The sequence below is a fragment of the Gymnodraco acuticeps genome, unplaced genomic scaffold, assembly GCF_902827175.1.
Source record: "Gymnodraco acuticeps unplaced genomic scaffold, fGymAcu1.1, whole genome shotgun sequence".
NCBI lineage: Eukaryota > Metazoa > Chordata > Actinopteri > Perciformes > Bathydraconidae > Gymnodraco > Gymnodraco acuticeps.
In genome coordinates this window covers 928,817-941,128 of record NW_022989942.1, presented here as the reverse complement: position 1 = coordinate 941,128, position 12,312 = coordinate 928,817, and positions in this window count along the sequence as shown.

Below are 12,312 nucleotides of genomic sequence, written 5' to 3'. Positions count from 1 at the left end.
GGGGACAGAAAGCTGACCAGTCCCTGAAGACCTGAGAGATCTGGATGGTTCATAATTTAGCAGGAGGTCAGAAATGTATTTTGGGCCTAAACCATTCAGTGCTTTATAAACCAGCAGCAGTATTTTGAAATCTATTCTTTGACACACAGGAAGCCAGTGTAAAGACTTCAGAACAGGAGTGATGTGATCCACTTTCTTAGTGTCAGTGAGGACTCGAGCAGCGGCGTTCTGAATCAGCTGCAGCTTTCTAATAGATTTTTTAGTGAGACCTGTGAAGACACCATTACAGTAGTCCAGTCTACTGAAGATAAAAGCATGGACAAGTTTTTCCAAATCCTGCTGTGACATTAGTCTTTTAATCCTAGATATATTCTTTAGGTGATAGTAGGCTGATTTAGTAACTGTTTTAATGTGACTGTTGAAACTCAGGTCAGAGTCCATGACTACACCTAGATTTCTGGCTCTATCTGTTATTTTGAACATTGCAGACTGAAGCTCAGCGCTAACTTTTATACGTTCTGCCTTGGCTCCAAAAACCATTACCTCAGTTTTATCTTTGTTTAATTGGAGAAAGTTCTGACACATCCAGTCATTGATTTGTTCAATGCACTTACTCAGTGTTTGAATTGGAGCATAGTCTCCTGGTGAAATTGTTACGTAAATCTGTGTGTCATCTGCATAGCTATGGTAACTTATTTTGTTGTTCTTCATTATCTGAGCCAGTGGTAGCATGTATCAAATCAAATCAAGTTTTATTTATATAGCACATTTATAAACGATTTTTGGTCGAGCCAAAGTGCTGTACATATAATAAAAATAGCCTACAGTAGAGACACTTTACAGCAAATACAACAGCACAGATTGTTCAGAATATCAGTATGAGAAAAACGACACCCTCTATCCTTAGACCCTCACATCGTACAAGGAGAAACTTCCAGAGAAAATACATAGTTTAAGGGGAAAAAATGGGAGAAACCTCAGGGAGAGCAACAGAGGAGGGATCCCTCTCCCAGGACGGACAGACGTGCAATAGATGCCGTGTGTAAATCGAAGAGCTAATACATTTTACAGCATATAGACCGAATGTTAGGAAATGCATGTGTCTGTAATAAGAAGATGAATCCACGAGGATGTCAGCTACAATCCTGTGGAAGCCATCAGGGAAGCAGCATGACGAGACCCAAGGCAGGACCGCAGAGACAGGTTCAGCCACGACCCGAAGTCCACGACTTAATCCAGAACTCAGGATAGAGGATCGAAGACACAGGACTACAGCAAGAGGATCAGCCTCGACTCCGGATCCCGGCGTAGATATAGATACAAAACAACAAAAAAGATTTGGCTGGGTTAATCGAAACAAGAGAATACACAGACGCAGACAGAGAGGGAAAAGGTCATTGGATAAAAGTTATTCTTGATAACCCTCTAAAAAGATCTCATGAACTTCCCCACTCAATCTATCAAGACCCGAGCAGTTCTATTAAATATAGGACAAGAAACAGAGATAGGGAGCACAACAACCTATCTCTTCGTCAGATGCACTCCCCCGCTTATCTAAGCGACTCTGTACCCGTTACCCTCTACAAGGCCATAGACCAGCAGAGGGAAAATGGGGGGTGTGCAGGGGCGGCGGGTACTGTAGGCTAGGGAAGGCTAAGCCTTCCCAAATATTTTTGTCGCATCCTGATCCTGGTAAAATACAAATATAATGTTTGTGTCTTTGACATTAGAGCTATGCTGCAGCGCTATGCTGTGCCCTGTACCACGAAGCCAGTTCAACATACTCTGGATATATTTGAGTTATCTTAACTAACCCTAACAAACGAGATCTCGCTAAGCGGTCCTACGACGCTGGTTATCAACTCGGTAAATCAAGCCAGGGTTTCTCTCTCCAGTTGAGAGCGGTTCACATGAAAGGGGCGGGGTTAGCAACATTTGACCAATCACAAACAGGGACAAGTGTACTAACAGCACAGCGTCAAACTTCATAATGCTAAGTGTAAGAGAATATTTTAATCTGAACTAAGTAAACTAATATTAGACAAATATGAACTTTAAACATCCATGACTTAAACATATAATCCAGGATAGCCTAGAAGCCACATAGTTGCACCTGCAAGGTGAATATAGAACAACTGGTTAAAAAATAAATAAACTACCGAGTGTTTGAAAGCGTACAACAGGTTTATGACATCACTGCCCCATCTAAGACATGAGTGGATCTGACTTTAATTACATTTGAGTTGAGTGTTTCGTCAACTTAATGTGTTGCTTAAAATAATACTTCTGCATACAGTAGGCTATGTGACAATGTAATGTAAGTGTTGCACGGCCAGATACGGCTGGAGAAGCTGACAAGATAGGAAATATATGATATATTATGATATTATATATGATCGATGATCAGATTGATGATGTGATATGAATGATAAGTGCGACATGTTGGCGTCTTCTCTGCATACGGCAGTTTAAACTGTTTCCTTTATCCTGTAATATGACTTGATAGATTTGAAATCCGCACACTGAGCTCTGATTGGTCAGCAGGCGGTGCTTTCACTGAATTGATTTCATTTCTATAGACGCCGGAGGCGGGCAGCGTCAGGTAAAAAAAGTTATTTAGCCTTCCCAAACCTGAGCCTCACGCGCCGCCTATGGGGGTGTGTAAGCGTAAGGATTTTTAAGAATAAACCGCAAGGGTCTAAAGGGGTCTGTGTTTAAGTGAATGTCATTGAAGACCTTTACAAGAGCAGTCTCAGTGCTGTGGTTTGGACGAAAGCCTGACTGGAACACATCCAAACAGTTATTTAAATGCCAGAAATTACTCAACTGTTGAAAAACAACTTTTTCAATGATTTTACCTAGAAATGGGAGGTTTGATATGGGCCTGTAATTGTTCATTACTGAAGCATCTAGATTATTCTTTTTTAAGAGCGGTTTAATGACTGCAGTTTTCAGGGCCTGTGGAAAAACACCTGAGTGAAGAGACTTGTTTACTATATGAAGTAGATCTGAGGCCATGCAAGGCAAAACATCTTTGAAAAATCCTGTTGGAATAATATCAAGGCAGCAAGAGGAGGATTTCAGAAGTTGAATAATGTCCTCTAGGTTTTTATCATTAATCTGATGGAATTGTGTCATGGTGTTTGAATTGATTTTAGGTAGACATAGGGACAACACATTTGCTGTACCTGATGCAGAGGCACTGACTGCTTGTCTGATTTTCTGAATTTTGTCAGTGAAGAAGGCAAAATCATTGCATGCCCTGGTGGATAGAAATTCAGAGGCTACTGACACTGTCTGTCGACGGTAGCAAACAAGGCACGTGCGTTGTTTTTGTTTTTGGTAATGATGTCAGAGAAGAAAGACTGTCGTGCGTTTTTCAATTCCAAATTATAAAGGCCAAGTCTCTCTTTATAGATTTCAAAGTGAACCTGGAGATTTGTTTTTCGCCACCTGCGTTCAGCTTTTCGACATTCTCTTTTTTCTGTTTTCGCGGTCATGCCTTTCTCCATGGAGATATTTTCTTGCCAGACACTTCCTTTACCTGAGTTGGAGCAATGGCATCTATAACATTTTACATTTTTGAATTAAAATGATCTACGAGCTCATTTACTGAGATGTTAGCAGGGGCAAGTGTGGAAGAAAAATTCTGAGTAAACATTTCCCTAGTGTTTTCAGTTAAATATCGCTTTGTGGTTACCTCTTTTTGAACATTTTTGTGAACAGAAATAGAGCTCTCAAAGAAAACACAGGAATGGTCAGAGAGTGCAACATCAGTCACCACAACCTTAGAGATATTCAGACCCTTTGAGATCATTAAGTCCAGAGTGTGCCCCTTATTGTGCGTGGGCTCCGTCACATGCTGAGTCAGTCCATAGCTATCAAGAACACAAAACATGGATGTTAAAATCACCAACAATGACTAGACGGTCAAAGTCAATACACATTGTAGAGGCTAAGCCAACGCTTTAAGCCTCTGAGGATCCGCTTGGTGGGTGTAATTGACGCACACCTTGTTTGCTGCCGAATAAAAGTCAGAACCAACGTTTCCAGTTCGAAATAGTCCATTTATTTCCCTTTTTTACTGGTTTCTTTGTTTCATTCACCACACGATATTTATGGTTTACACAATACCTTTTGCTTTGTTATTAATCCCGTGTTTGTGTGTGTGTGCTCCGTGTGTGCGTGTTCTCCGTGTGTGCTCCTTGTGTGTGTGTTCCATGTGTGTGTGCTCCGTGTGTGGTCAAAAACTGTATGGGCCTTCCGGCGGAACCTCTCCCCAACACACATAGGTTCCTACCTTTATACCCACAGTTAATTGGCTCCTACACACACTATAGACAGCAGTTCGGTAAAATCATCAAAAAAGCTTGCACAGTATTTGGGTGGTCTATAGATATTTAGGAACAGAGCTCGAGAGGAGCATTTCAGCTGAAGGGCCACATATTCAAAAGAAGCAAAGTTCCCATAAGATGTCTTCCTGCATTGAAGGGAATCATTGAACAAAATAGCAACTCCACCCCCTTTCTTATGCATTCTTTCCTGACTCATAAAACTAAAGTTGGGAGGGGTTGATTCGATAAGAACAGCTGCACTGTTATTTTGTTCAATCCAAGTTTCCGTTAAAAACATAAAATCGAGATTGTGCTCAGTGATAAAATCATTGATTAAAAATGTTTTTCCTGCCAAAGACCTGACATTTAATAAAGCTAGTTTAAGTTCGTTAAACACACTATCAGTCAGGTTTTTTGTAACAAGCTGTGGCTGACATGGAATCACTGCTAAATTAGATAAACTCACACAAACGTTTGAGCGCTTCCTGTTTCTAAGATGATTCACCGCTCTTAATCTATTACCTATCAACACAGATATCGGCAAAGCTACAGGCAGGCAGGGCCCCGGCATGTCCTGGAAAGAGTTGGGAGTGCCATACGCCCTTGAGCCTGGACCCAGCAGATATCAGTTTGCAGCGTTTTGTACACACACATCCCTATCAGGCTTTGAAGGGGAGGGAGGACCTACCACCCTGCTCCTCTCATCATAGGAGGGCAGGGTGAGGGCTACATTGTAGAAAGGGGGGTTTGGAAATCTGCTTCCATCTTGCTTGTATTGTTTTGGTTTGGATGATTGTGGTAGGCATGGTGATGAAGCCGGGGGAGATGGTGTGCATCTCTGCTTCGGTGATATTGGTGGGCGTCGTTGAGGGGCGGGGGTAAAGGACATGCTGCCAACCCTGCGTGTCGCCTTCATACGGTCATCGAACTCCAGGGGGGTGGGCGAGGGTGAAAGGGTGAGCGGAGAGTAGAGAGAGCTGGGGGATGAATGAAGAGTATCCTCAAAGGCGTTGACAGGGGGGGTGACGGGCAGTGGAGACTCCTCCATGTGTCTCATAGGTCTCCCATAATCAGAACATTCCTCAGGCGGGTGCAGTGATACTTCTTCAGGGTTTTCTGCGCGATGTGTTGTGTCTTTCTCCTGTAGGAAAAAAATCCATCCTAACCCAGATGCTTTCCACTGAGCGTCCTCAGTGTGTGTGTGTGTGTGTGTGTGTGTGTGTGTGTGTGTGTGTGTGTGTGTGTGTGTGTGTGTGTGTGTGGTGTGTGTGTGTGTGTGTGTGTGTGTGTGTGTGTGTGTGTGTGTGAATATAACCCGGCTCTATTATAGGACGAAAAAAGCAAACATCAAGAACCTCAAAGTAAAAGTCTTTAATTCTTCAATTTAAGAAAGGAAAAAGTCCCGTCAAAATAACGAGATGATCCAATCACAGAGCTCCAGTGCTCTGTCACTTATTTCATAAAATAGATTACTAACATATTTGTATATAAAGGAGAAAATATCATACATAAAAACAAAAATATACAACAAATATATTACACTTCCAATAAATTCAATAATTATTTTATTTTTGCAATACTTTTCAGAATAAATATAAATACCATTTTAACTCTCATTGCAAACAGTTGATTAGTGGAAAGCTTTAAAAACATGAATTCACATTCCCTCCCTCCCCCCCTCTGACATATCTCCCCTGACCTCTCCACCCTGCCTCCCACCTTACCCCCCTGCCCCAAATGGTCCTGGACTTTAACCCCCCCCCCCCACACACACACACGCAACCTTATTATTATCAGAACCCACAGAACAGAAAGAAGGGGTGTTCTTTTTTTCATGAGGACAGAATCTGGGAACGCTTAATGATCCCAAATCCTGTCACAATGCGGGGGAACCCTGAGACACAGGGGAACCCGATACAGTGACATGACATTTCATTTAAATGGACTTCTTATCCTCTCTAATAACTGATCTAATAACTGTTCTAATAACTGTTCTAATAACCTCCTCTTCCTCCACAGCCCCCTCCTCTTCCTCCACAACCCCCTTCTCTTCCTCCTCCTCTTCCTCCTTCTCCTACACCCCAAATTGTAGCTTCAGCGTCCGGTTCTCCTCTCGCAGGCGGGCGATCTCCAGATCCTTCTCCTCTTTCTCCACATGGAGCTTTCTGTTGATCCTCAACAAAGTGACGATCTCCACATCCTTGTGCTCAGCAAACGGTTCCTTCAGTTCTCTCAGATCCTGGTTCTCCATTCTCCAGATGTCCATCTCTAATTCGTGCTTCATCTGCGTCTTGAGGAGATTTCCATATCTCAGGTTCAGGTTCTCCAAGTCATCCCTCAAGACGTTCCGCTCAATCTCCATATAATCCTTTACTTCATCACAAGGTTCCTTCTGTTCTTTAAGATCCTGGTTCTCCTCTAGCAAAGCATCTATCTCTCCATCCTTTACTTCCTCACAAGATTCTTTAGGTTCTGTGAGATCCTGGTTCTCCTTTAGCAAAGCGTCTATCTCTCCCTCCTTTACTTCCTCACAAGGTTCTTTAGGTTCTGTGAGATCCTGGTTCTCCTTTAGCAAAGCGTCTATCTCTCCATCCTTTACTTCCTCACAAGGTTCTTTAGGTTCTGTGAGATCCTGGTTCTCCTTTAGCAAAGCACCTATCTCTCCCTCCTTTACTTCATCACAAGGTTCTTTAGGTTCTGTGAGATCCTGGTTCTCCTTTAGCAAAGCATCTATCTCTCCCTTCTTTACTTTCTCACAACGTTCTTTCGGTTCTGTGAGATCCTGGTTCTCCTCTAGCAAAGCGTCTATCTCTCCATTCTTTATTTCCTCACAAGGTTCTGTAAGATCCTGGTTCTCCTCTAGCAAAGCATCTATCTCTCCCTTCTTTACTTCCTCACAACGTTCTTTCGGTTCTGTGAGATCCTGGTTCTGCTTTAGCAAAGCATCTATCTCTCCATCCTTTACTTCCTCACAAGGTTCTTTAGGTTCTGTGAGATCCTGGTTCTGCTTTAGCAAAGCATCTATCTCTCCATCCTTTACTTCCTCACAAGGTTCTTTAGGTTCTGTGAGATCCTGGTTCTTCTTTAGCAAAGCGTCTATCTCTCCATCCTTTACTTCCTCACAAGGTTCTTTAGGTTCTGTGAGATACTGGTTCTCCTCTAGCAAAGCCTCAATCTCTCTATTCTTTACTTCCTCACAAGGTTCTTTAGGTTCTGTGAGATCCTGGTTCTCCTCTAGCAAAGCGTCTATCTCTCCATCCTTTACTTCCTCACAAGGTTCTTTAGGTTCTGTGAGATCCTGGTTCTCCTTTAGCAAAGCATCTATCTCTCCATCCTTTACTTCCTCACAAGGTTCTTTAGGTTCTGTGAGATCCTGGTTCTCCTCTAGCAAAGCGTCTATCTCTACATCCTTTACATCCTCACAAGGTTCCTTCTGTTCTTTGCTATCCTGGTTCTCCTCTAGCAAAGCGTCTATCCCTCCATCCTTTACTTCCTCACAAGGTTATTTTGGTTCTGTGAGATCCCGGTTCTCCTTTAGCAAAGCGTCTATCTCTCCATCCTTTACTCCCTCACAAGGTTCTTTAGGTTCTGTGAGATCCTGGTTCTCCTCTAGCAAAGCGTCTATCCCTCCATCCTTTACTTCCTCACAAGGTTCTTTAGGTTCTGTGAGATCCTGGTTCTCCTTTGGCAAAGCGTATATCTCTCCGTCTTTTGCTTCCTCACAAGGTTCTTTAGGTTCTGTGAGATCCTGATTCTCCTCTAGCAAAGCGTCTATTTCTCCATCCTTTACTTCCTCACAAGGTTCTTTAGGTTCTGTGAGATCCTGGTTCTCCTCTAGCAAAGTGTCTATCCCTCCATCCTTTACTTCCTCACAAGGTTCTTTAGGTTCTGTGAGATCCAGGTTCTCCTCTAGCAAAGCATCTATCTCTCCCTCCTTTACTTCCTCACAAGGTTCTTTAGGTTATGTGAGATCCTGGTTCTGCTTTAGCAAAGCGTCTATCTCTCCCTCCTTTACTTTCTCACAACGTTCTTTAGGTTCTGTGAGATCCCGGTTCTCCTTGAACAAAGCGTCCATCTCTCTTTTGGTCTTACGGCACCACTTGAGGAGCTTTACATATTTCATGTTCAGCTCCTCATTGGTTAAGACTCTCTGCTCCTCCTTCAGGTCCTCCTCCTCCGTCTGAGAGGCCTGCTCCTGCATCTTCTCCTCATTCAGGTCCTCCTCCTCCGTCTGAGAGGCCTGCTCCTGCATCTTCTCCTCCTTCAGGTCCTCCTCCTCCGTCTGAGAGGCCTGCTCCTGCATCTTCTCCTCCTTCAGGTCCTCCTCCTCCGTCTGTGAGGCCTTCTCCTGCATCTTCTCCTCCTTCAGGTCTTCCTCCTCCGTCTGAGAGGCCTGCTCCTGCATCTTCTCCTCCTTCAGGTACTCCTCCTCCGTCTGAGAGGCCTGCTCCTGCATCTTCTCCTCCTTCTTCTCCTTCTCCTCCTTCAGGTCTTCCTCCTCCGTCTGAGAGGCCTGTTCCTGCATCTTCTCCTCCTTCAGGTACTCCTCCTCCGTCTGAGAGGCCTGCTCCTGCATCTTCTCCTAACATAAGCACACATTGTGTAAATAAGCATGAAAGCACCGTGGACCTCACATCCTCTAGGGGGGTTCGGGGGCATGCTCCCCCGGGATGATTTTAAATATTGACGTTAAAAGCATCAATCTGGTGCACTTTGAGAGCAACATTAAGAGATCTATGGATACCTCTCTCAACACCCATATGAAACAGAACTGTAAACAGATTTTTCTTTATGGATATTTTATAAATCACTTAAACTGTATTCTTGTTTTGTCATATCGTATATCATAACTGTTTTTCATTTATTCTCTCTGGCTGTCCATCTCATAATGTTCGCATAGAAACTAGCTGTCAATAGGAATATCATTCAGAAGAATTATAATTTCATGCAAACATATGTCACAAAAAGAGGTTGCACATTTAAATGCAGGTGTTGTTATGGCAACGTCAGTGGCCAAACAGCCACATTTACTGCTTACGTTCAAACATGCTGTCGACACTAAAGCAGTGGCAACTAAGCCACCATTTCAGCTGACTTTTTCTCACAAACACTGTCACATAACATCCATATATTTTAGTGCTAGGTTGATGTTTAGCTAAGCTAACTATGAAACCAAGGGGCTAACTCTGGGGAATAGCCGGGACGCCAATACGGAAGTGCCACACACTGCAGTTCATATATTGGCCGATAGGCGATGGCTGCAGAAAGGAGCAATTTCCATAGACCCCCATGTTAAAATGCCCAATTTTACAGCAGAACAAAACATGTTTCTACCCCTGGCTCCATACATTTTATTATCGATATAGTTAGATTCCACCTTCATGATTATGGATCTGTGAGTGAATTGCTTTCTAACACGACCCTTTTATTTATATTAGGTCTTAACGTTTTTGCATAAATTAGGGCGTGGTCACATTGAGTGACGGCTCTGTCAAGTGACTGCTGCTGCTAGCTTCTTGTCTCTCTGCTACCTTATCCGTTAAGCTAGCTACAGGGACTCTGCCTGGTCAGTTCATCCAGGAAACACAACTTGAAGCCGGCCGTGGTTGTTTGTTCTTCATGCTTATATATCGGACTATTGTGACTCGCTCTGCGGTTAAAACAGACGGTGCATGAATGCGGTTTTGCGGTAAGTGAAATTCGAGTGCTTTATTTATGTGTTAATGATTTTAATCAGCTACGTAATGAATGTTAAAGGGATAGTGGAAATCCGCGAATTTTGGGTTTAACTTATGTATTTTTATTAAAAATAAGCATAATAAACAATTTTTTTTAATTTCATGCGCCGTTTCATTTTATTTTCAATTTTACTGCGCCCTCTCAATGAAACGAAATACTTCGGGAATCGTCGGGAATCTTCGGGTGATGACGAGAGCATAGGAAGACGGGCACAAACAATGGCGGACATTCAATAGCATTTGCATGTGAATAGCCGACCTTTATTATGGTACCGAGTATATTGCCATAAATATGATGATTGATTATCAGTAAAAAAAATCTACGTGACACAACGACATTGGATTAACCTTGAGATGCCTTTTTTATTCCGTTGAACACAACTTTTGATCACAAATCAAAAAAGGTAAGACGTAATTATTGTAATATTTTTGGAACCGGATGTTGTTTACTTTCTCTTTTCTGGCTGATAGCTCCAGGAATTCGAGGTCTTACAGTGATGACATTACATGTGTGGAATCTGTGGAGTCTCAGCTTTAAATCGTATATCTTGTTTGTGCAGTTAAGATAGTAATAAGGGCATTTCTACCGTGTGTTGTGTGTAAAAAAGCGTTAGCATTAGTTAGCATTGTTTCGCTCAATGCTAATTCAAAGGCTTGGTATTACTCTTGTGTTTTTTCTAGCTAACAATTGTTCTTATTGTCAGTTAGCGGAGTTTCTTACCTTTAAAAGGGTATGAAACATTAATAGTTTCATAAATGTTAAGAAGCCCTGAGACATGTGAGAGAAAAAAAAACTGTGGGAGGGGTCCACTGGGGGGACCTTCGGGCTTAACTGGTTAACAATGATTAATATTTGTAAAGGCTACAGGTGATCTTAAGATGCGTGAGCTATGCTTAGGGACCTACCAGTCAAGATTATTTGTGCGTAGGGGTGCATCATCTGGCGCCTGGTCCTGGTCATCCTCGCCATTGCCCATGCCGTGAACCATCACCTCGGGCTCGGGCTCGAACAAATAAGGACGTAATGGTCCATCGTCTGGCTCAATATTGTCACCATCGTCGCTTACTGAACCGGATTCAGATTCAGTTCCTAAAACGACATTTTCGTAGGAAAGCCGAGAGGATGTTTCTGACTCGCTATCATCACTGGATACCTCGTACAATCCTTCTTCTTTGTCTTGTATATTTGCCCTTCCACGTTCATTCTGCATAGACGCCATGGTTTGTTATCGTATCGTCTTCCTAAGTTTTCGTCACTTCCGGTTTGGCTGAGTCGAACATTTCGTTTCTAAAAAACTTTGGGGAAGCTGCAATAAAGTGCTTCTAACATGCGTAAGGCAATTATTATATATTTTTAATCAGGTGTGATTGTTTTGGTACGTAATTATGCTTGTATATAAGTTCAAACGAAACTATTTGAGGTTCCATTTCCACTATCCCTTTAAGGCTTGGGTTAGCGTGTAGCGAGTGGTAGCTACATCGGTGCTAACGATGCTAATCGTAGCCTCCAAGTTAAAATAATAGACTGTATATATAAAGGTTAAAACGAAATAGACGTTAAGTGGGATAATACTGTTGAACAAACGGCTTCTGTTTGAGGTTGATAAAATAAGGTCATCCTTGTAACGAAGAGAGATATTTTATTATGTAGCTAGGAACTGTATGCATCGCTAAGGTTAATTTAAATTGGCTATGCTCAAGTATGTAGACAAGTTAACGTCGAAGTAGTGTATGTTAAATCAACCTCACAATAAGATGTGTATATTACAATTATTAATGTCATATTTCAAGATGATTACTTAGATATTACAATATGGTTGGTTGAGCTGGAGTTCATTATTGAGCTTACACGTTAACGTCACAGTCATCTGAAGAACGAACCCAAACCTTGTTGTTTTTATTAATTGCATTACCAAATGGATATCAAATAAACAGTAAGCATTGGTAACACAACTTCCAAAGTTACAGTAAAATAAAAAGGACCCTGACTCGGACAATACACAATCCAACATGTTCAACAGAAGATAATCAGTTATATTGTTTGTACACATGGTACTTTACATATATATCTGTTTGTTTAAGGTGTCCAGGTGATGCAGACAGGCTGGACCAGAGAGTGAGAGACAGAACTGGACTCCTCACAGCAGTGAACTTCAGCACAGGTACAAAGACTCTTTTTTTCATACTGTACAAAGAATCAAGAAAGATATTGGTTTAAATAAATGAAGTATTGACTTGAA